This window comes from Salvelinus fontinalis, chromosome 23, assembly GCF_029448725.1.
Source record: "Salvelinus fontinalis isolate EN_2023a chromosome 23, ASM2944872v1, whole genome shotgun sequence".
NCBI classification, from domain to species: Eukaryota; Metazoa; Chordata; class Actinopteri; order Salmoniformes; family Salmonidae; genus Salvelinus; species Salvelinus fontinalis.
Genome location: NC_074687.1, coordinates 28,199,817 through 28,226,601, shown reverse-complemented (window position 1 = coordinate 28,226,601; position 26,785 = coordinate 28,199,817). Strand labels below are relative to the sequence as shown.

At 42.3% G+C, this 26,785-nt stretch overlaps 1 pseudogene; it reads left to right on the top strand.

The window, feature by feature from the left end:
- Positions 1–229: 229 nt before the first annotated feature.
- On the top strand, positions 230–26,785 carry LOC129821468 (BRCA1-associated RING domain protein 1-like; annotated as a pseudogene).

The following is a 26,785-nucleotide window of genomic DNA, read 5'->3' as shown; positions in this document are numbered from 1 at the left end:
TGGGAGGGGTTCTGGGCCAAGTAGTGGGACTAACAGCTCGCTGACGCACCACTCCTGAGGGAGGGAGCTCGTCCCCAGCCTGAGGCCGAGCCTGGCCGACCCACTCGCGCATGGCCTCCATTGGCGCCAGGCACAGGCGTTCTGAGAACACCATACAAAACAGGCATCCAGTAGGGCGCTTCACCGCCCTCTCCACATGGCTCAAACCCAGGCAGTGCATACACAAGGTATGCGGATCACCAGGGGGGATGCCAACATCACACCTGTCACAAAGGGAAGCCATAAGCTCAGCCAAGCCAACAAGTCCATGGAGCAGGGGTCTGACGCCCTGGGAGAGCTTATGTCGTGACTCGCTTGGAGGAATAGGAACCCGGGATAATTATCCAGTACCTCTGAAAAAAACAGCGAGCAGGTAATGGATTTGATTTATTTGTTTTTTTGTTTTATGCCAACTGCAATATTACCCGGTTGAATATCCAAGCAGTAAAAACAGCACCATTTGATGGAGTAACTCCATTCAGGAACTCCAAAGTTAATGTCTCAATGTAGTAGAAAGCCCACCTTGATACTCTTACACTCTGCAGGGGAAAGAACAAGACAAAACCCCGCAGGGTAATTAGCAGAACCCAAAGCGGGGAGCAGCATGTTAAAGCAATTCACAATACACACATAGAACAAGCCAGTCGTCAAGTTGTGTAAGGTAAATTAAAGTTTGTGGCAGCAAGAGCCAACATACTAGTGGATGCACACGGAGTCGTAGTGTAACACTAACGAAACACAAGTACGACAAACCACGGGCGTAAGATACAGATCAACTGTGCGCAGTAAGTGGAGCACTCAAGAGTAGGTGCTGGCCATATGCCCAGCTGCTCCAGACAGCAAACCGCGAGTGAGTATACTTCCAAGCAAGATATTACACTTACCAGTGACTTACCAAGTGAACTTCAGAAAGTTTGTACCTCAAACCATACAGACGTCCGCCGAGAAAATGAAAGAGAACGTGTGTCACTGCCATGGGGTCTATATATAGGGGCGGACCCCAGCCGTGACACAGGTGTACACGGGAGTAAATCTCTAAATCCTCACCTCAGATGCATCCCTCCTCCACAGAGTGATCCAATATAGTGAAACACAACCACAGATTATCCATCATATAGACCCCTTTCCAGTACGCGACACACTGACGTCACCCACAGATGTGCGCGACTCTTGGCGGCAGTTAGAAAACGTTTGCCCCCATTTAACATAGCTTAGATTTAAGTTTTTATTACTTCTAAACAAAATAACTGTTTTGGGTTCCCATGATGTTTAGATTCTAGCATGAACAGTTACTAAGATTATATTTGTTTGTGATCTTTGCACAATAACTATTTTGGCTGCAGCAGTTGTTAGCTAGAATACAAAATGGTCATTGATATAGGCTGTAGAAAAAGCTAGCCAAAGAGACATTGTTTAGTTTAAGTGTTTTTTTAAAGTATAATGCAGTTGATTTGCGATTATGACACAGACATATTAAGTAGACCATTCATTCATATGAGCCTTTAAATCGGATTATAATCTAAAAGTATTGTGAATTTCACTCATAAGCAACATTTAATTTGCTGGCATTCTATAAGATCTTCCCCATGTTCTGCCACCTACCTACACGGATCTCCTTTGTGCGGCAATGTATGCAAACACAGAAATGGGTCTATAGACCAGATACTCAAGTGGCGGCTCTAACAATTTAAATAAATGTCTTCAAAAATGGAAGGCAGTCGGGAGGAGGCAAGATCAGAGTGGACCATTCTATCCGATGAGTGGGCAGATGCATGTGTGAACAACGGGCATAACAACCTAATCATTGTGAAACTTCTATTCAATCAAATAAGCCATACATTTTTTGTTAACCAAATTCGACACTCATTGACCTCCAAACCAAAACACCACCTGAAAAACCAAAAAAACACCACCTGCTGGAGAAAACAGATTTTAAACCCAGTTATTCCACTCGCTTCACCGCTTCCTTTCTGGCAGAACTCCTATCCACGGTACTGGTAGGAGTATTTAGAAAGCAATCTTGTTGTATGAATTTCCGATAGTGGAAACGATGCATTTCGGATAATGGAACCTAATCAGTGCTGGACAAAAACTAAGGGAGCTGTGACGCATTTTCGAAAACTTCTGCTATGCTCAAAATGGTATACTGACTTGACTTTCATGTTATGAAACTGAGCATTTGGCCGGGGTAGGCCGTCATTGTAAATAAGAATTTGTTACAGTCTTGTCTCATCACTGCAACTGCTGTACGGACTCATGAGAGGCGAAGGTCGAGAGCCGTGCGTCCTCCGAAACACAACCCAACCAAGCCGCACTGCTTCTTGACACAATGCCCACTTATCCCGGAAGTCAGCCACACCAATGTGTCGGAGGAAACACCGTACACCTGGCGACCATGTCAGCGTGCATTGCACCTGGCCCGCCACAGGAGTCGCTAGTGCGCGATGGGACATGGACATCCCTGGCGGTCAAACCCTCCCCTAATCCGGACGACGATGGGCCAATTGTGCGCCGCCCCTTGGGTCTCCCTGTCGCATCCGGCTGTGACAGAGCCTGGACTCGAACACAGAATCTCTAGTGGCACAGCTAGCACTGCGATGCCTTAGACCACTGCGCCAAGAATTTGACCACTGGCCCAAGAATTTGTTCTTAACTGACTTGCCTAGTTAAATAAAGGTTAAATAAATACAAAATAGACAGACAGTTTATCAATATCACAGAACTCTTCCATAACTTTGACTCACTGCTTAATCCCTCAGGCCCCAAAGATTCAGGTACTTTACAAAGTATTATAACCTTAGTATAACGACTATCACTGAACAGGATAGAATAGACAAATATTTTACAGACAGCACTGAACTCTTCCACAACCTAGACTCACTGTTGATTCCCCCTGAGGACAGGTTAAGACTGTGTCACTAAATATGATTATAAGCTAGACAAAGGATTAAGCTTTCCTATTGTTTCCCCTATAGGTACATACAACCTGTAGGATATGAATGATAGTATTCTTTAACATAGGTAGGCCTATATCCCTAAGCCCTGAATGGCAGTATTACCATGTATTCCCTCTGTGATTTTTCCTTATCTCCCATCAGCCTCCCTGTTAAGGACAGTAATAATACATTGCTATTATGTATGGTGGTGTTTAGCTTGTAGACCTCTGCTCTGACAAACAGGGGTGATGTTCATGTTGTCGCAGTGGTAGAGGACTATACTGACTGGCAGCTACATGCCCCCCTGGGTCACCAAATTAGATGCTAGCTTGCTTGCTAGGCAGAACAGGCTGGGAGTGTGACAAGCAAGGCAGACTCTGTGAATGAATGCAGAGCAGACAACCGAACACAACCACAGGTGATTCTAGTTGAATATAAATTGTGCAGTGACAAGGAAAGAGAAAATTATAGTGCTACCTTACCGCTTGCTTTCACCAATGCCATTATAGCCCCTGTATTGGATTCATTTTTGGAAATGTAATGTCATTCCCAGACGTTTCCACCCAAATACGCAAAGAGTCTGGTGGACCAATGAGTCAAACTTGGAGAAACTCCTGGTGCATATGCATTGTCTTAATGGTCTTAATTTACCAATCATCTCCCACAACACCTTCCCCCTCACCCTCCCCTGTATATGTCTTGTGCAGCTCACAATCGTATAATTTACCAAAATGAAATGATAAATACTTTACTCAGTTGTTCAATCTAATAGTAATCTATGTTCACTCCCATTAAGGCAAACTTTGAATTGTTGAAATCCCAGGCTTATATGTATGTGCTGTGCGCGATAGGCTGGGGACGAGGTTATTGGAAATGCAATAGTCTAATGTACTTTGACTTGCAATGTTAGCTTAGGTGAGAGTAGTTTTGGTGTTTTTTTCAGTCCTTTTGTTTTCTTCACTCATTTCAGATGCACTTGCCATTGAACTACAAGCACAGTCAGAGAACTGTGTTAAAGCACAAAAACTTGAAAATCTAGTTCAGTCCACGCAGCTGTAAGGTGCGTTGTCGGGTAGAGAAGCCTGTGGAGGTACCACAACCATCAGACTGTGAGACGGGGAGTGGGAAAGCTGCCCCAAGACCTCCCGACACAATACCGGAGTCCAAGTTAAAAAACCTGTCTGTTTTTAACTTCAACTCCTCCCAAGACTCGGGCTCCTCCTTTCCTCAGAGAGCGACTAACGATGAGAAGAAGAAGGAGGCAACTAAGACAAGAAATGGTGGTGTCAGGAAGCCTGCAGCCTGGGGTTGGCAAAAACCAACGACACGTAAAGAAACAAAGCAGAAGATCAAGATGCAGAGGTTGGAGGCGTTCAACCGGCAGTGGGGCTTTGGTGGAGAAGGAGATGTCACAGAGGAAGGAGAGCAGGTCATACACCAGCCTATTCTATTCTCTCATCCCAAGCACACTCCCAAAAGATCCTGTGCAGAAGAGAAAAACCTTTCACAGAGTACCCCCCCAAAAAATAAGACATCTCCCGGCCAGGGTAGATGTCAGACGGGAGAGGGTTCCACTCCCAGCCCTGCCTAACATGTTGACAGCCCCAGACAGAAGGACCACCACCAGCAGCCCTTGTTTCCCGGCCCCCCTGGGGAAGACATCTCCAGGGAGAGTCTCACAGAGCAGCCCAGCTGTTGTGAAAAGAACCCACAAGGGATAGACACCCCTGCACCTGGCTGCTATAAAGGTGAGATTAACAGGACATGTTTCACAGGGTCTGGGTCAGTTCTTAAGAGAGATGGCAAAATACCCTCCAAACACAGCAGTTGATCTCAGGCTGATCCCAGACATGCTGCTTTTATCAATCATTCCCAGGTTATTAGAGACAGGTTAACATGCCATTCCCAGGTTATTAGAGACAGGTGAACATGCCCTCCAAACACAGCAGCTGATCCCAGACCTGCTGCTATTATCAATCAGGGTTACAGGCCAAGAGTCAGTTACTAGAGACATGTCAACATGTGCTCTACACAGCAGCAGCTGATCCCCGACCTGGTGCTATTATCAACCATTCACAGCGTTGGAACATTGATTACCTTGTGGAGGATCCAGGCAGGGATTACAGCTGTGTTTACAGGGCTTATGTTAAGCTCCCCACTATTCTCCCAGGGCTGAGAAAGGAAGGGAATGCTTGTCTGATCAGCTAAGAGTAGTACTGTGGGCAATGAGAGAACCACAGTACAACCAGGAGAGATTTAGAAAGTCAGATTTAAGCCAGATTCAAAAGGCACTCAGAAAACCTTAGACTACAATAAAATACAAGAGTAATATTGTCACACCCTGATCTGTTTCATCTGTCTTGTGCTTGTCTCCACCCCCCCCCCCCCCCCCCCCCCACCAGGTGTCTCCCATTTGTCTTCATTATCTCCTGTTTATTTATACCTATGTTTTCTGTTTGTCTGTTGCCAGTTCATCTTGTACCGTCAAGTCCTACCAGCGTGTTCCCTGTGCTCTAGTTCTGACCCTGCCTGCCGTCCTGTACCTGCCTGACTCTGATTTGGATTATGACTCTGTCTACCTTTTGCCTGCCCCTTGTACTATAATAAACTCTGAGACTCGTACTATCCGCCTCCTGTGTCAGCATCTGGGTCTTAGCCTGAGCTGTAATAGTACCAATTATAGCGTACAAGTCTCAGAGTTTATTACAGTACAAGGGGCAGGCAAAAGGTAAGTAAAAGGCAGGCAAGAGTCGTAATCCAAATCAGTCAGGCAGGTACAGGACGGCAGGCAGGGTCAGGACTGGGAAGACTAGGAAAACAAAAACTAGAGCACAGGAAACACGCTGGTAGGACAAGATGAACAGACAAACAGAAAACGCAGGTATAAATACACATGAGATAATGGGGACAAATGGGAGACATCTGGTGGGGGGTGGAGACAAACACAAGACAGGTAGAAACAGATCAGGGTGTGACAAACATAAAACCTGGGGGAATATGTCTCTGATCTCATTTCTGACTATGTCCTGACTATGGCATACAAAGATGCCAGTTGTGTGATGGGCATGTTCTCATGTCTCTAATAACGGACTCTGTACCTGAGAACCTGATTTGATAACAGCTGCAGGGCCCATGATGCCTGTGTAGGATAAGTTTGGATCAGCCAATGTGTTTGGATGGCATGTTCACATGTCTCTTAAAAACTGACCCTAAACCTGTGGCTTGTCTCACCCATCTATCTGTCTACCCCACAGGGAGATGTAGAGAACGTGAAGGAGCTCCTAGACCAGGGGGCTGACCCCAACCTGAAAGACAACGCTGGATGGACCCCACTGGTGAGTGAAGCCTCATCTCCCTCAGTCTTCCTGTCTAGACAGCAAAATAAAACCAACCATCTACAGTACATGTTGTTGTAGCATGCCAGTCTTTAACTTTGTCCTGCTGGATACAAGAGCTGTTATACTTAAGCATATGTCTAATCTATGATTTTTATCTTTTTAACAAACTCACTGAATATCTACCGTAAATATTCAAGTGAAATGTACCTTTATTTGTAATGTTATCAGTGCTAGTGATGTAGTTATTACATTGTAATATGATACAGCAGGGATCATCTACTAGATTTAGCCGCGTGCCCATTTTGTTCTTGAGCAGATGGTTGGGGGGCTGGAACATAATTACAAATAATTTGTAGACTGGAAATTGACCGCAAGAAGCTCAAACCGATATAATATGCAGTATGTAATAGACATTATGCAATTACCGAAGTATGTAGTTGCCTATACTGAAGTTTATAAACCGGGTAGTTTGGATGCTGGCTGCTGATTTGCTAAAACAGGATTTAGCCGTGTGAATGTGAGACCGTATGCCATGACTATAATGTTTAGCCTTTTAACCTTGATAGCATTGCGCCTTTTCACCTCGATAAAATGGCTACATCAACAATAGTTCTACATGCCGATGTAGAAAATAAGCGTTTAGATGAACTTGAGAGAAATCGAAACTAAAATAACACAGTGAAACAAACAAAGTTGCACTTACCTGCTTCATTGATTGGTGTGCTGAAGTAGGGATTCATTGAGTTGGGGGAATACAACAAAAACAGCTGAACGTCATTCTATAGGACTGTTATGGTTCACCGAGAAACATGACTGGCGAAGGAGTCACTCAGAGCTGGTTTGAACCGACATGTCAACGACCCCCTTCCCCCTCTCAGTTTGGCATGGAATATACAGAAGGACACCGAATTCACAACGAGCAACAATGTGTTTGTAGGCCTAATTCAAAAGTTGAGGAAAGAGTGGCGCGACAAAACTTCCCACCGCGCAGCCATAACTGAAGTTTGAACACCACATGCAGCTCATCAAACAATCCAAGGCTCTGGACACTGAAACATCTGAGGGTTTGGTGAACAAAGTGTGGTTTGATGTTCAACTTAATTTTGGGGGAAGGAGGGAGAACGTTTTCTTAAAACTGACCGATTTAAAATATGTACAGACACGGTTTTTACATAAATGTAATGTAAGTTTGCTAGCTAGCCTGTGGTTATGTTTCACAGCAACCAGTCTAGCAACACAACTTTTTCTGGTGGAATATATTTATGAATTTATTTATTAAAGCAAAATGTTCAATTTAGATGTGTCGTTCCTTGCCTTGCTGTGTTAGCAACCGGTTTATAAAAGCAATAAGACACCTCGGGGGGCTAGGGGTATATGGCCTCTATACCACGGCCAAGGGCTGTATCCAGGCACTCCAGGCAAGCTACCCTTTGCCTTGATGTCAGCTTTGCACACTCTTGGCATTCTCTCAACCAGCTTCACCTGGAATGATTTTCCAACTGTCTTGAAGGAGTTCCCACATATGCTGAGCACTTGTTGGCTGCTTTTCCTTCACTCTGCGGTCCAACTCATCCCAAACCATCTCAATTGGGTTGAGGTCGGGTGATTGTGGAGTCCAGGTCATCTGATGCAGCACTCAATCACTCTCCTTGGTTGAATAGCCCTTACACACTATGGAGGTGTGTTGGGTCATTGTCCTGTTGAAAAACAAATGATAGTCCCACTAAGCACAACCCAAATGGGATGGCATACTACTGCAGAATGCTGTGGTAGCCATACTGGTTAAGTGTGCCTTGAATTCTAAATAAATCACAGACCGTGTCACCAGCATAGCACCCCCTCACATCACCTCCTCCATGCTTCACGGTGTGAACCACACATGCGGAGATCATCCGTTCACCTACACTGCGTCTCACAAAGGCACGTGATTGCCACCAGTCTAATATCCATTGCTCGTGTTTCTTGTACCAAGTTGATGTTGAGATGTGTCTGTTACTTGAACTCTGTGAAGCATTTATTTGTGCTGCAATTTCTGAGACTGCTAACTCTAATGAACTTATCCACTGCAGCAGAGGTAACTCTGGGTCTTCCTTTCCTGTGGTGGTCCTCATGAGAGCCAGTTTCATCATAGCACTTGATGGTTTTTCTGTCTGCACTTGGAGAAACTTTAAAAGTTCTTGAAATTTTCCGGATTGACTAACCTTCATGTCTTAAAGTAATGATGAACTGTTTCTCTTTACTTATTTGAGCTGTTCTTGCCATAATATGGACTCGATCTTTTACCAAATAGAGCTATCTTCTGTATACCACCCATACCTTATCACAACACAACTGATTGGCTCAAACTCATTAAGATGAAAGAAATTCCTTACAAATTAACTTTTAACAAGGCACACCTGTTAATTGAAATGCATTCCAGGTGACTCTGGGTCTTCCTTTCCTGTGGCGGTCCTCATGAGAGCCAGTTTCATCATAGCACTTGATGGTTTTTCTGTCTGGTTGAGAGAATGCCAAGAGTGTGCAAAGCTGTCATCAAGGCAAAAGCTGGCTACTTGAAGAATCTCAAATATAAAATATATTTTGATTTGTTTAACACTTTTTTGGTTACTACATGATTCCATATGTGTTATTTAATGGTTTTGATGTCTCCACTATTATTCAACAATGTAGAAAATAGTACAAATAAAGAAAAACCTTTGAATGAGCAGGTGTCTCCAAGCTTTTGACTGGTACTGTATATGGTATGTAATAACGCTCCTGTGTTTCAGCACGAAGCATATAACCTGGGCCACCAGTGTGTAGTGGAGGCGTTGGTTAGGAGAGGGGTGCTGTTGAACACACCAGGCAGTGAGAACGACTGTCCTCTACTTGACACTGAACACTGGGCCTCACAGAGCGTTTTGTGAGTATGGATAGAATAGAGAAGATGTTTATTTGTCCATTCTTTTGCACAGAAATTCTTTGTTTACCCTCACAGCCCTATGTAATTTTGCATTCAAGTCATTTAACAGAGCTCTTATCCAGAGACCCTTAAAGGAGCAATTAGGGTAATGTGCCTTGCTCAAGGGCACATCAACATATATTTTACCTAGTTAGCTCGGGGATTCGAACCAGCAACATTTTGGTTACTGACCCAACGCTCTAACTGCTAGGCTACCTGCAACCCCAAGAAAAAATACCAGTCTCTTTTCATGCTGACTTAATCTAAAGTCATTCACCTGAAGTCAGCATGAAAAGAGACCGAGGTAGTGATCATTTTTCTTGTAGCATGATGTGCACTAGATGGATAACTACAATCACACAGTAGGTGACACTCATTGGTTGTTGGATGGTGAAGTGTTGTGACCTCATAATGTACAGACCAATGGAGCGGGGCTGATGCATTCTGGTGTGTGTGTTGTGAGAGGACAGTCATTAATGGAGAGCTGGAACAGCAATTGCTTTCTTTTTGTCCTGTCTTTTTCTGTCTCCCGTCCTGCTTCTCTTTTTCCAGTCTGTTCTCCTTCCTTCCTTCCTGCTTCTCTTTTTCCAGTCTGCTCTCTCTCCTCCTTCCTTCCTTCCTGCTTCTCTTTTTCCAGTCTGTTCTCTCTCCTCCTTCCTTCCTTCCTGCTTCTATTTTTCCAGTCTGCTCTCTCTCCTCCTTCCTTCCTTCCTGCTTCTCTTTTTCCAGTCGGTTCTCTCTCCTCATTCCTTCCTTCCTGCTTCTCTTTTTCCAGTCTGTTCTCTCTCCTCCTTCCTTCCTTCCTGCTTCTCTTTTTCCAGTCTGCTCTCTCCTCCTTCCTTCCTTCCTGCTTCTCTTTTTTCAGTCTGCTCTCTCCTCCTTCCTTCCTTCCTTCCTGCTTCTCTTTTTCCAGTCTGCTCTCTCTCCTACCTACCTTCCTTCCTTTTACCATTCCCCCCTCTCTACTCTCTTCTCCTTCTATCCCTTCTACAATATATTTCCCCCCTCTACCCCCCCCCCCCCATATTTCCTTTCTCTCTCCTTCCTTCTATTTTCCCAACTCATCACATTGATGTGCTGTAGTGGGTGGCGCCTGGGGCCTTGGCAACGGAGGTTAGCGACAGCAGATTTACTCAGGTTTATCCTACCTGCCTGCTAGTTGTCTGCAAGGCAAAAGAGACTGGTTCCCATACAATCTGTCATGATGCCACAAGACAAATGCAACCCTTGCCCGTCACACACTATCAATTAATCTAGCCTCCACACAAACGCAGGGATGCACACATGCTGCTGCGTGATAACACACACACACACACACACACACACACACACACACACACACACACACACACACACACACACACACACACACACACACACACACACACACACACACACACACACACACACACACACACACACACACACACACACATACCCCCTGGCTCTCTAAGTCAGAAATTATTTCCCTAAAGGCTGGGTTGGAGACAGAGAACCAGTGCCATTCCTACTGGATTGATTGCCACACAGAGCTGCACAGTGAGGGGAAGAAGATTTCTCTGTGGCCATGTCCACTTTGAGATCGTCCATCTTGATAGTGCCTGCCTCAACCCAGCTCTGCATCTGCAACATTGGACTGACGGTCTTCTTTGTTTGTGGATTTAGATTACTTGGAAAGTGTGTGTTTGTCACGGATGGAGGCACATGTCTTCTCTGTCAATACAGATGACATAGTCTCTCTAGACTCTAAAATAGTTTGGTATATGCAAAAAAAATTACATAAAATTCACACATTAATACACACTTCTACATGTGTGAAATAGGACAAATAAAAGTACCCACCAAATTATGATTATAGACAGACGATATCTGAGGCTACAGATGACATGCTCCTCTCCCGGCACTCCCAGACAAGGTGTTTTGGAGTGTTCACAGCTGTTCGCCTTGCTTCCCCAGCTGCACATAGAGCTGGACACATTCATGCATCTGGTGTTTCTGGTGCCTCTTCTGTCTGTCAATGGCTTGGCTTGGATCCTCATACATTATGTATGCATCAGGATCAATAAAATAGGATTTCAATGGGGTATCTACTTACATGTAAACATTTGGCCTGTTCATTTATAGCAGGATTTGTCATATGTAAATGGAGGAAGTTTGAGCAAATTTTAGGACAGAACTCTTTGCACTGTGTACAGTATGTGTGCAACTCTGAATTGATCAATTAATACATTTTCCCTCATCAATATGGAAGGCTTGGTTTCAGTGGTTACCCCCACCCCTAACGCCTCGATCAGACCAAACAGCGTTATTGCATTTTGGCACACCAGAAGTACATTCATTTCCAATGGAACGCTGCGTTTGCAATGTGTTCTTTGTGGTGCGTAGGTTGGATTTAATTCAATTATATGAGTAACCGTGACAGAAATAGTAGCAAAAGGTGAATGTCGGTCTGATTGAGGCCTTGGAGACGCACAACAGCTGCCCAAAACATTTCCCATGCCTTTAACTTTTATTTAGCTACTTCGTTGGTGTGCTGTTCCATAAACCAAAACGATGCACTTCCTTTTAGTGTGTGTGTGTGCGGGCGTTTGTGTGTGCGGGCGTTTTGTGTGTTTGTAGGTGTGTGCCTATTTGTATATATATGTTTGTGTGTATCTATCAGTGTGTATGGGGGGTTTTGAATCCAAATGAAATATTTTATGGACCAGTGGACCTATTAATTGTCCCCCAGGTGTTATCTTTGCTGACGCCTAATCTTTAGGCGCCAACCCGTTCTGCTTCTCCCCTCTCTTCTCCTCCTTTTTCTCATCCCTCCTTCTTCCCCTCCTCCTTCAGGAACGTGCTGTTTCACATTGTCTTCAGTGTCTCTACGCTGCGTTGCTGCACACTGGATTCGCATAGCCCGTGTGTTCTTGTATCATATTGTCACCAATGAGCGAGTTCATGTTACCATGATCCATGCCTGTGTAACCCTAATCTCCACACCCAGAAGAACATCTGTATTTCATGCAGGCCAGTTACTAGATGGCAAAGGGTATGTCACAAGAGACAAGCATAACCATTGATTAGTGTCAGGATACAGTATTTTGTATGGTTTGTCTGGTTTAAGTCTGACAAACTGTATCTCTGTCTAACAGGAATACGTTTGGTCTTCGTCCTGTGGACTATGATGTGAACTCAGGCAATCCTTCAGTCAGCCTCTGAAGGACCCCAACTCCCCTCTCAGTCCTCCACCCAACCTCAGTAAGGTATGGCCATCAGCCCAACACTGTTCTCAGATAAAATCAATGTTACATTAACGATTTACTGAATGTACTTTTCCCCAATGTACAATACAACTATGAACAAAGGAGTTTAAAGGAGTTGTGGTATTGTGGGTAGTGTTTTAACTGGTCTCTGAATTATTATTATTTTTTCTCAACGGGCCTGTATAAATTAAGGTTTCCCCAAAAAAATCTATGTAATATTTGAGTTGGTTTGTCTACAGTTTATTGTGTTTCAGGCCAGTGATGGGGTGACATGGATGGAACAGGTGGTAGTATTGGGCAGTAAACTGTCCTAACATAACCAGCTGGCCAAACTGGGAATCCCCCTGGGAGGAAAGAGGGCTGATGCCTTCTCTTGCTCAGGTAACTTACCTGTCCACTTCAACCTGCTAGATCACATTTGTTACCTTAACTGTATCTGGGATGATCTCATCACAACCTAAGATAGTCTAACCATAGTTCTTAGATACTACCGGAAATCAAAGACAGTTTTTGTAGTGTGAAAGGAATAGTTGCAAAATCGTTTCTCATACAGGTACATGATGATACAGATGTACCTTATATGTTTCTTGGAGCTTTGCAAATACTAGTAGTAGAGAGCAACAGAGAAGACAGTTTGTCAGCTCTCTGGTAATGGCAGTTAGAACAGGGAACATGGCTGAATGCCTGTAAAGTAATTGAAGTCATTTCTCATAAGCTGTTTGTGACTTCTGTTGTGATGAACATTAGACTACAGTATTCAAATGAACGGAAAATGGAAGTGTTTGTCTCTCTCTGTGTCTCAAAGTCTGTCTTTAGGGCTTTGGGTAGTAAAGACTTTAGTGTCTGAGTGTCTCCTATTATTTAAAGTGAAGGCAGAGCAAAGCTCCACAGCATGTAAACCATAGAGTTTAGCCCAGAGATACAATTAAGGTCATTTTGCAGATTGTCAGCCACAGAGCCTTGTTGACTGAAGAGGCAATAAGAATGTCTTACATTTTTTATTAGAAGAAAGTCACATTATCTAAGCCTGTTGTGAATGAGGCTGATTATACCCACGTCTGTGTTGCAATCACTCACAACAAAGACATTGCACGACACTACCAAGCTTTTTATTTAAATAATGTTATGGAGTATTCTATTAAACTTTTATTCAACTGTCTATTTCTATTCATTGGAACATATTGTGAATGGTAGCTCTTCAATGAAATCCAGTTTTCTCCCATTCCTCCAGTCACCTATGTGGTGGTACCAGACGGGCCGATGCCCACCACCCTGTTCTCTCTCCTGGGTCTCCTGAACGGCTGCTGGGTCCTCAACTTCAGTTGTAAGTAACCTAAGGCCAATAAAATCTGCTCTGTGGAGAATGAGGATGGAATCACGGAATCCAGACATTAAAACGGAATTCAACAATATTCCAAAATGTATTGAACTGAACAAAAATGCATGTAAAGTGTTGGTCCCATTTTTCATGAGCTGAAATAAAAGATCCCAGAAATGTTCCATACGCACAAAGCTTATTTATCTTGAATTTTGAGCACAAATTTGTTTATATCCCTGCTAGTAAGTATTTGTCCTTTGTCAAGATAATCCATCCACCTGACAGGTGTGGCATATCAAGAAGCTGATTAAACAGCATGATCATCACACAGGTGCACCTTGTGCTGGGGACAATAAAAAGCCACTCTAAAATGTGCAATTTTGTCACACAACACAATGCTACAGATGTCTCAAGTTTTGAGGGAGTGTGTAATTGGCATGCTGATTGCATTAATGTCCACCAGAGCTGTTGCCAGAGAACTTAATGTTAATTTCTCTACCGTAAGCCGCCACCAACGTCAATTTTAGAGAATTTGGCAGTACGTCCACCCGGCCTCACAACCTCAGACCATGTGTAACCACGACAGCCCAGGATATTCACATCCGGCTTCTTCACCTGTAGGATCGTTTGAGGGGGAGGGGGGTGCTGAGGAGAATTTGTCTGTAATAAAGCCCTTTTATGGGGAAAATATCATTCTGATTGGCTGGGCATGGCTCCTCAGTGGGTGGACCTTCCTCCCAAGTGGGTGGGTCTATGCCCAACAATGGCTGTGCCCCTGCCTAGTCATGTGAAATCAATAGATTAGGACCTAATTTATTTATTTCAATCGACTGATCTCCGTCTATGAACTATAACTCCCCAAGTCCAGAACAGACTCTGGGAGGCGCACAGTACTACATAGAGCCATGACTACATGGAACTCTATTCCACATCAAGTAACTGATGCAAGCATAAAAAATATACCTTATGGAATAACGGGGGACTGTGAAGCAACACAAACATAGGCACAGACATAGGCACAGACACATGCATACACACACGATAACATACACACACGTAGACATGGATTTTGTACTGTAGATATGTGGTGGAGTAGGGGAATGAGAGCACACGGTGTGTTGTGAAATCTGTGAATGTATTGTAATGTTTTTAAAATGGTATAAACTGCATTAATTTTGCTGGACCCCAGAAGGGTAGCTGCTGCCGTGGCAAACTCAGTTAAATCTATTAAAATGTGGGAATTTGAATTCATATTTTAGTTCAGTGTGTGTGTATGTATGTGTGTGTATATATATGTGTGTATACACACAGTTGAAGTCAGAAGTTTACATACACCTTAGCCAAATACATTTAAATTCAGTTTTTCAGAATTCCTGACATTTAATCCTAGTAAATATTCCCTGTCTTAGGTCAGTTAGAATCACCACTTTATTTTAAGAATGTGAAATGTCAGAATAATAGTAGAGAGAATGAGTTATTTCAGCTTTTATTTATTTCATCACATTCCCAGTGGGTCAGAAGTTTACATACACTCAATTAGTATTTGGTAGCATTGCTGTCAAATTGTTTAACTTGGGTCAAACGTTTCAGGTAGCCTTCCACAAGCTTCCCACAATAAGTTGGGTGCATTCTGGCCCATTCCTCCTGACAGAGCTGGTGTATCTGAGTCAGGTTTGTAGGCCTCCTTGCTCGCACATGCTTTTTCAGTTCTGTCCACAAATGTTCTATAGGATTGAGGTCAGGGCTTTGTGATGGCCACTCCAATACCTTGACTTTGTTGTCCTTAAGCCATTTTGCCACAACTTTGGAAGTATGCTTGGGGTCATTGTCCATTTGGAAGACCCATTTGCGACCAAGCTTTAACTTCCTGACTGATGTCTTGAGATGTTGCTTCAATATATCCACATCATTTTCCTACCTCATGATGCCATCTATTTTGTGAAGTGCACCAGTCCCTCCTGCAGCAAAGCACCCCCACAACATGATGCTGCCACCCCCGTTCTTCACGGTTGGGATGGTGTTCTTCGGCTTGCAAGCATCCCCCTTTTTCCTCCAAACATAACAATGGTCATTATGGCCAAACAGTTCTATTTTTGTTTCATCAGACCAGAGAACATTTCTCCAAAAAGTACGATATTTGTCCCCATGTGCAGTTGCAAACCGTAGTCTGTTTTTTTTAATGGTGGTTTTGGAGCAGTGGCTTCTTCCTTGCTGAGCGGCCTTTCAGGTTATGTCGATATTGGACTCGTTTTACTGTGGATATAGATACTTTTGTACCCGTTTCCTCCAGCATCTTCACAAGGTTTGCTGTTTGCTGTTGTTCTGGGATTGATTTCCACTTTTCGCAACGAAGTACGTTCATCTTTAGGAGACAGAACACGTCTCCTTCCTGAGCAGTATGACAGCTGCGTGTTCCCATGGTGTTTATACTTGTGTACTGTTTGTACAGATGAACGTGGTATCTTAAGTCATTTGGAAATTGCTCCCAAGGATGAACCAGACTTGTGGAGGTCTACAATTTTTTTCTTTTCTTGGCTGATTTCTTTTGATTTTCCCACGATGTCAAGCAAAGAGGCACTGAGTTTGAAGGTAGGCCTTGAAATACATCCACAGATACACCTCCAATTGACTCAAATTATGTCAATTAGCCTATCAGAAACTTCTAAAGCCATGACATAATTTTCTGGAATTATCCAAGCTGTTTAAAGGCACAGCCAGTATGTAAACTTCTGACCCACTGGAATTGTGATACAGTGAATTATAAGTGAAATAAAATGTCTGTAAATAATTGTTGGAAAAATTACTTGTCATGCACAAAGTAGATGTCCTAACCGACTTGCCAAAATTATTTTTATTTATTTTTTATAAATAGGGGCCTAGTAACTTGCACCTCTACCTCATACAGTAGCCTACACTACACCTCTGAATCTAACCATGACTTCGGCCTACGCCCTATATGAACTTAAGATACTTATTTCATGTTTTTAAGCGTCTTATTGATCTTATACAGGTCTGCGTCCCAAATGGCACCCTTTCCCCTGCCTCCTACTGTGGCTTATCCTTCCAGAACTTCAGCTGTAAGTAGCCCACAGTAATCGACACTTCTGACTTCTCCCATGGCTAATATATTAGCTGTGACCTTTAACATTTGTTCTGCGGTGCTTTTTCAAATGTGTGTTTGTATTCTAATGAAAAATATTGTAATACTATTGTTATACTGTAAAACCATCTGATTTGATTATACTGTGTTACATACATGGATACATGGCATGCATAGTATATCATTCCAAACTCTTAACCCCCTAAGGTCGATGTCTACGCCCCGTGGAAATCTATTTGGCATAATAAAAACATCCCCATAAAAATCCATCAGTTTAAGATAGAGAACAGTTTTTTTTGCATTGGATGCACCAGTGCATCCACCTATGTAACACACAGAGCGGTGTTTTGTCAGACCAAGAGACATCCCAAAATTCTCACAAAATCATCTGTAGCACCCGCACGGATTGGCCTACTCTCACGGACATTATGGGGTTCTCTGTTTTGCTCTACGACCCCCACAAATGTATTGGGACTTGTCTGAAGTCGGTACAGCTGATCTGCCAACTTCTGTCTGTGGCGTTTGAACAGTGTAAAGGTGAGACTCTCAGGAACACGTACATGTCAGTTGTTTTGCTTTAGGATACCCACAGGCCTCACAAGACTCATCTAGTGGGGCGGCAGGTTGGTTAACAGTGGTTAGAGCGTTGGGCCAATAACCGAAAAGTTGCGAGATCGAATCCCCGAGCTTACAAGGTAAAAATCTGTCGTTCTGCCCTTGAACAAGGCAGTTAACCCACTGTTCCTAGGCCATCATTGTAAATAAGAATTTGTTCTTAACTGACTTGCCTAGTTAAATAAAAATCAATAAAATCTGAAGGTCCCTGGTATCAGTCGAAAAAATGTATGTAAGTACAGTGGGGAGAACAAGTATTTGATACACTGCCGATTTTGCAGGTTTTCCTACTTACAAAGCATGTAGAGGTCTGTCATTTTTTATCATAGGTACACTTCAACTGTGAGAGACGGAATCTAAAACAAAAATCCAGAAAATCACATTGTATGATTTTTAAGTAATTCATTTGCATTTTATTGCATGACATAAGTATTTGATACATCAGAAAAGCAGAACTTAATATTTGGTACAGAAACCTTTGTTTGCAATTACAGAGATCATACGTTTCCTGTAGTTCTTGACCAGGTTTGCACACACTGCAGCAGGGATTTTGGCCGACTCCTCCATATAGACCTTCTCCAGATCCTTCAGGTTTCGGGGCTGTCGCTGGGCAATATGGACTTTCAGCTCCCTCCAAAGATTTTCTATTGGGTTCAGGTCTGGAGACTGGCTAGGCCACTCCAGGACCTTGAGATGCTTCTTACGGAGCCACTCCTTAGTTGCCCTGGCTGTGTGTTTCGGGTCGTTGTCATGCTGGAAGACCCAGCCACAACCCATCTTCAATGCGCTTACTGAGGGAAGAAGGTTGTTGGCCAAGATCTCGCGATACATGGCCCCATCCATCCTCCCCTCAATACGGTGCAGTCAATCTGTCCCCTTTTCAGAAAAGCATCCACAAAGAATTATGTTTCCACCTCCATGCTTCACGGTTGGGATGGTGTTCTTGGGGTTGTACTCATCCTTCGTCTTCCTCCAAACACGGCGAGTGGAGTTTAGACCAAAAAGCTCTATTTTTGTCTCATCAGACCACATGACCTTCTCCCATTCCTCTGGATCATCCAGATGGTCATTGGCAAACTTCAGACGGGCCTGGACATAGTGTGTTACTAATGGTTTTCTTTGAGACTGTGGTCCCAGCTCTCTTCAGGTCATTGACCAGGTCCTGCCGTGTAGTTCTGGGCTGATCCCTCACCTTCCTCATGATCATTGATGCCCCACGAGGTGGAATATTGCATGGAGCCCCAGACCGAGGGTGATTGACCGTCATCTTGAACTTCTTACATTTTCTAATAATTGCGCCAACAGTTGTTGCCTTCTCACCAAGGTGCTTGCCTATTGTCCTGTAGCCCATCCCAGCCTTGTGCAGGTCTACAATTTTATCCCTGATGTCCTTACACAGCTCTCTGGTCTTGGCCATTGTGGAGAGGTTGGAGTCTGTTTGATTGAGTGTGTGGACAGGTGTCTTTTATACAGGTAACGAGTTCAAACAGGTGCAGTTAATACAGGTAATGAGTGGAGAACAGGAGGGCTTCTTAAAGAAAAACTAACAGGTCTGTGAGTGCCGGAACTCTTACTGGTTGGTAGGTGATCAAATACTTATGTCATGCAATAAAATGCAAATTAATTACTTAAAAATCATAAAATGTGATTTTCTGGATTTTTGTTTTAGATTCCGTCTCTCACAGTTGAAGTGTACCTATGATAAAAATTACAGAACTCTACATGCTCTGTAAGTAGGAAAACCTGCAAAATCGGCAGTGTATCAAATACTTTCTTACTGTATATGGAGACTGTTTAGTGCCACAAATAAAGGGTTAAATGCATGTAAAAATTCAAAATAATATTATTGGTCTTTCTTATATCTCTGATATAGGACACACTTTGGAACAAACATCCCTTAGATTTTTGGGGGGACTATCTGTTCCATGTAGTGAATCTGTTATTCAATGCATTTGTATGGGCTAATAGCAGGTCAAAAATGTTAATCAAATAATTGTTTTATATATTTTTTTGATACTTCAAGGGGTCTTAAAATTCAAAATCAAATAGCAAAACTGTCTTTTGTATGAACTTGAAACAATTCCATATAGCTTAGTATTTACATGATTGTTGATATCAGGTATTCAGAGTTATACTCTACCCTCTGTTTCACCTCAGCTTTAAAGCAGTAATGATTTGTACTCCATAATGATCTAGATTGTCACGGCTGTTAAAAGAAGAGGACCAAGGTGGAGTGTGGTGAGCGTACATTTTCATTTAATAAAAATGATGCCGAACAAACAATAAACACTACAAAAACAAATCGTGAAGCTAAAGGCTATGTGCCCTAAACAAAGTCAACCTCCCACAAAGACAGGTGGAAAAAGGGATACCTAAGTATGGTTCTCAATCAGAGACAACGATAGACAGCTATCACTGATTGAGAACCCTACCCAGCCAAAGCATACCCACCCCAATAGAATACCCACCCCAACTCACACCCCTCCACACCCTTATTCATCTACCCTTGCATTATCTCTGTGTTACTCTGGAGAGCTTTGTTTCCTTGGTTTTGGAAGAAATGTTTTTTCGTTTGTACTTTATTTTCTTTATTCTATGAAATGTACAGTGTCCTGAGGCATAAAAGGGTTTGTGCAATAGGATATTGTGAATATTAACCTCTAACGCCTACCAAACCCGGATCCGGTAGCCCCCCCATCACAAAAGCTGACTAGCATAGCCTAGCCTAAAGCCACAGGGATATCATATAATAAAATGTTCATGAAATCACAAGTCCAAGACACCAAATGAAAGATACACATCTTGTGAATAAAGCCATAATTTCAGATTTTTAAAATGTTTTACAGGGAAGACAAAATATGTAAATCTATTAGCTAAACACGTTAGCAAAAGACACCACTTCCATACTCCACCATTTTCTTACTGCATCAGTAGCTATCACAAATTTGACCAAATAAAGATATAAATAGCCACTAACCAAGAAACAACCTCATCAGATGACAGTCTGATAACATATTTATTGTATAGCATAGGTTTTGTTAGAAAAATGTGCATATTTCAGGTATTAATCATAGTTTACCATTGCAGCCCCCATCACAACTCCACTAAAGTGACTAGAATAACTACAGAGACCATCGTGTATTAGCTAATTACTCATCATAAAACATTTCTTAAAAATACACAGCGTGCAGCAGATGAAAGACACAGATCTTGTGAATCAAGACAATATTTCAGATTTTCTAAGTGTTTTACAGCGAAAACACAATATAGCTTATTAGCTTAGCAGAATAGCGAACATTACAACAGCATTGATTCAAGGCAAAAATAGCTATAACGTATAAACCACCAAAATACATTAATTTTTTCACTAACCTTCTCAGAATTCTTCAGATGACAGTCCTGTAACATCATATTACACAATGCATATAGAGTTTGTTCGAAAATGTGCATATTTAGCGGCACAAATTGTGCTTATACAATGAGAAAAGTAGCCAGGAGCTCAAGCAATCTGTCCGGCGCCATCTTGGAAAGCCGCCTACTCTTATCGAAAACTATTCATAAACTTGACTAAAAAAATACAGGTTAGACAGCAACTGAAAGACAAATTAGTTCTTAATGCAATTGCTGAATTACATTTTTAAAATTAACCTTACTGCGCAATACAGGCTGCGATAACACAATGCTACACTGCAAGCAATGGCGTTTCATGCATTTGACATTTTTCAACAGAACAATGAATTATCAGCATAAATAGTTCTTACTTTTCGATGAACTCTCATCAGAATCTTGGGAAAAGGTGTCCTTTGTCAAAAAGAATTGTTGATAGGTTGGAGAACGTCCTCTTCAGAGTTGCAATTAGCAGTAAACATTAGCACGAAAGAGAGAGATACCCACGTTCCTACAGCGCCAAGGAAATAAATACCCGAAAATCGCAATATACTGACATAAACTGATATAATTCGGTTCAAAATAACAACATTACGATGTCTTCAACACCTATATCGAATAAAAACACAGCCGGAAATGTCTGAGATCTATAACCGATGGTTCCAAAAGAACGTCCCCAGGTCCTCAATGCGCCCGAGCGAAGGTGGAAAGAATCAGCCACCTCGTTCCCAATCAATTTATAAACTTTGGGAACTACGTAGAGACGCCATTTCAAGACTCCCTATTCGCTAACAACCAGGGGAAGGCGTATGCAGTGCATCTCAACCAATAGAAGACAGTCAGAGTTATCCACAGGTCTGGGAACAGCAAGCAGATTAAAGCATTTTCAAATCCTCATAGGAGAATTGCTCTAAGTCTAGTTCTGTTTCACTTACAAACATAATTCAAACGGTTTTAGAAACTAGAGAGTGTTTTCTATCCAATAGTAATAATAATATGCATATTGTACGAGCAAGAATTGAGTACGAGGCAGTTTAATTTGGAAACGAATTTATACTATGTCGAAATGGCACCCCCCTAGTGGCAAGAAGTTAAAGAACATTTAGAATTTTTTTTGCTTCATATTCATCATCTCCACACCACCCCAACATCAACATATTTGACTAATTTCATGAAACTAGGCTTATGTCGCATGTCACTACTTCACAGGAGAGGCATTTAATAATATATATATATTGAAACTAGTTGGTTAGTGTTCAGCTGCCTCCTGTAGATTCATGCAGGGTAGTAACGTTATGAGTTGGGATTATTTAGGGTTCATTGTTTAGCAAGCTAGTTAGCTACATGACAAACTCTGATTTTATTTGATATAGTGTGTGTTTACCAGAGATTGTAATGTGAAGAACAAGTTGACCTGCACCAAAGTCAAATAAGGATATAACATTAGGCCAACGAGACAGTGTCCAAGTTCTAGAATTCTCAGGTAGACTGCCCTGCTTTTACACTCACAACCATAAGACATTTTCTGTAATTAGCTCGCCAATAACATGAAAATAATGATCTTGTTTGAGTTTATTTTCCAGTAATAACGAATGACAACTGTATGCCGATTGACGTTGTGTAAACCAGCCTTTAGTCTTAATCTTTGGTTGTTTAGTACACAACCGTACTTGCTGTTTAGCACATGGCCTCACGTGAATCCTTAAAGAGATGGGTGGGGCTAAGGCATAAGAAGGTGTGAACAATGCTGAATTGATGTAGACAAAGAATAGCTCTCCAATAGGTATACCAAAACATTCAAGGGCCATTTTCTTAAGTTTCAAAGCAGAATTACTTTCTAATTGTTCTTCAACTGTAGTGTATGATATGCAATTTTCTAGCTCGGAGTCTCTACTTGTATTCAATTTATAAAAACAATTAAAAATATTGCTACATAAAACCGATCGGGAATGTTTTGCACATGTTTCGTAGTAAACCAGACAGAGGACGATATGCAGGCACTGCATACTCGTAATTGGTAAAATCACATGATGCACACCAATGATGTCTTTGGAAACGCTTATCTAGCTCAATATTTCTTTACACAAAACATAGAAATGCTCCATTTTCACATATGTTGATGTTGGAGTGGTGCTGGAGATGATGAATATGAAGTTGAATAATGTAGAAATGTAAGTGTACAGGCAAACCTCCACAAGCAAATAGTGGATTGAAAAAGGGAGAGTTGTAAATTGTCAGAGGACCCGACGTCAAAGTGGGTAGAAATTCTCTCTTGTGCTTGATTTCTGCTTGATTACAATTTCCATGCAGTTGTTTTAGCAGTCTATTCCTAACAGCAACAATAAAATACACCAGATATTCACAGGCAGTCTAGTCTACCTCAAAGGGGAATAAAGTGAACGACTGTCATCAAGGTGTCTGGCATAACTGTGTGTGCGTGTCTTGTCAAGTTTGAGCACATTTTGTTTTCCCATCACCTTTGTCGCCCCTCTCCCCATTCCACAACTTTGTCTGTCCTTCTGCTCTCTATGCCCTGTCTATAGTGTACACCTTCCGTGTCCCATGCTTCAGTGCCCAGGATCCTGCCAATCAAGCCAGGCAGGCTAAAGTTTCCTCTGTCTGAGCCTGGGCTTTAGAGCCCCCCCCCTGCCCTCCCTCTCCTACTCCATCTCCGTGAATCTAATTAGCTGATATGCTAATGGCCCCTCTGCTAGCGGTGGCGGCAGGGCTAACTAGCTGGCCCAATAGTCTGTAGTGGAGCAGAGCTGGGATTAACCCTGGTATCTCTTCCCCCCGCTGAGGCCTCGCAGGGTCCCTCCAAATGAAAGCTGTAATTAAGGGGCACGAGTAAATGTAATTACGCCTGATGACTGCTATAGAGTGTGTGTGTGTGTCAGACACTGTGTGTATTCGTGAGTGTGTGTAGTGTGTGTGACTCTGTGTGTGTTCATATGGGAACTGTCCTCATGAGGAAAGACATTGTAGCTGCCTCTGCTGCGGTTGGGCAGTGATCAAGATAACATTGTTGTGTGTTGACGGGGAGTTTGTACGCATTGTAATATGTTAATGTTTACATATCATCATGCCAGGCACAACAGCATCATAAGTCGTTAAAATTGAAATTGACGTTGCTATGAATTCAAGAGATTGTGGAGGTGTTCAGAAACGCATGGTTATTAGAAAGATCCAAAATTAAATTATTTTCCCATTTACCCAAGTACAAACCAGCGTAGGAAGGGCTGGTTTGTAGGTCCATTTGCTGTCATCTAGTGGACTTTTTGCTTAATTGCCCTCAGCTATGTTTAGACTGTTGTTGTTCATGTTTGCTGTGTTCTAGTGTACTATGGAATATATTGCTTTCTTATTCTTGACACTTCACCCAGTCATATTCAAGGTTAGAACTACCTTTCTAAGTGTTCTGATACTTCTAGCTTGGAGTTGTATTTTTATGATAACATAGCTACAGTATTTCACTTTTTAATGTGTTTAGTATTGCTTACTAGGTGTGTCCAATCAACTTTGTAACCACTCCCTCTTCAAATTAGGGCTAATTGGAAAAGCTGTTCAAAGGAGGACATTGTATTATTTCTTTGTACTCCCTGACGAAGGCCATGCAGCTGAAACGCGTCAGACTTTTAAAACTTTGTTTCTATTGAACATGCCATACAAATAACGACATTTTATTTAATTATATATAGAGTGCCTTGGTCCTCCTTTCTTTTTGATGACCAATTCACCCCTTTTACCAAAGAGCACATTCTGTCTACCAAAATGTACTATTGTGTACCTTAGTAGTGCTTCCCTTCCTTTTACTACTAGCTATTGGATGAGTTTAAGTTCTCTTCACTCCTCTAAGCTACTGCTGTCCCCCTTGTCTCTCTCTCTCCTCTCAAAGAGGTAGAGGTGTGCCTTTAGACAGATGGCTGGATGGCCGAGAGTGACCATGAAGCAGAAGGACCTCAACATAGCTGCGTTAACAGACACAGCTTGGTAGGTAACACACACAAATGTGCACATACCCACACCCCTGCAAGCAAGGAACAAAACAAAATGGAGGCAATGAACCTGCTAAATCTAAAACTCTGGAGAGTACCAATTTCCAGCAGAAAACAATTGAGTGAATTGGTGCACTCCGTAGAGGGGCCTTCTGGCATCTGAATACACAGCCACTAAACTGACGAGATGGTAAAAAAGCTGCAGTGATGGCTCTTGGCTTGAAAAGCATTGTCATTACAATGCTGCCCCAATATAGTAGAATTTAATATAATAGAGTATAATTGAATTGAATATTGTAGAATTGAATATACTAGAGTAGAATTTAATATAGAGTTGAATTGAATATAGTCGAATATAAGTAAAGGATAAACGCCGACATTCTGTACATTACCTTGGAAATAATGGACGACGCAGCCGAGTCTTTTTTCCCAAGATAATGTACAGAATGCCGGCGTTTATGCCGCTTTACCCCAGTTGCCAAAGAAAACAATATGAAAGCACACATTTACCGCTAGATAGTTTGTTAGCGAACCTGCCAATATGACAAGAGTTCAAAAATATCAGTTGCTGAAAACAGCTGGTCAAACTAAAAATGTGGGAGTATTTGACAGCTTTAGCGGAGGGGACCAGAGAATTTCATGTTATTCCCTCACCATGACAGATGCTCCAAGAAAAAATGTTTCCGTTAAAACAAATTAATGCTAGCTAGCTAAGTTTTTTTCCCTCGTTGGACCTGCGTTTACAATGTATTCAATTTCAGTTTGTGTGGTTGTTGGTTTAGCTTTAGTACGGTCTGCATGTGTAGGGGCATATTGCATCATGATTGCATCATGATTGCATGGTTATATATTTCCCAACTGTCCCGATATCTGGTTTTAATGTCCACTCTAGAATGCCGTTCTAGCCAATCAGAAGTGAGTATTCAACAATTCTGTGGTATAATAGAGTAGAATGGAATAGAATGAAAGCTGCCCCATTGTTGTGGTTATGTAAGAATTGAAAGGTTCTGGCTGTGATTTTTGCAGTGATTCAGCGTCATTTAAACTCATTACAGAACAAGAAGAAATTCTCTCTGTTGTCCAGACACTTTGTTCAAACACTAGGCTATTCTTAGTGGGACTGATTTAATCCCGAGGCACTAGAATGGTTAGTATCATTTAGGATCCAGGAAGAAGATACAGATCTCTGTTCTCTTTATTCTCCCTCTGTATGCGCAGGGCTTTGATGAATTTGTAAGGGCTTGCCTACCGTAATTTACAAGATTGATGAAACAAATGAAACCGCCTCACTTCTCCTTGTTAGAAGAATATTTTGTTTCATTTTCCTTAGTCCACAGAAATGCGTTTTTGTTTTAATAACCCATGTTTTATTTTACTTTTGACGTTAAAGCCTTCTCTCGTTTCTCCCCCATCTTCCTATTCTACTCTACTGTATTTGATTCTACTACTCCATTCTATTTGACTGTTCTCTGCTCTGCTCTTTTTGACTATTTCATTCTATTCTACTATACTCCACTCTCCTCTTCTCTACCCCAGCTGCCCCCATTGTTTGATGTTTTTTTCTTCTACCTCATGGGCTCCTTCAGGAATCCGCCAGGGACGAGCTCCTCCAGGTGGTGAGAGAGGCAGGGGGCCAGATACTGGCCCGACAGCCTAAACCAGACAGTGATGTGACCCAGACCCTGTCTACTGCAGCCTACCACGCCCTGATGGGCTTGGACTAGGCCCTTTGTACCCAGTACATCATCTATGAGCCCCTACAGGCCCCCCCGGGTGAAGTTGGGAAGGGTGTGGTCAGATATCTGATGTCTACATGGGTTGTAATATGTATATCGGCCTTCCAGCTACTGTCAGTGCCTGAGCCATAG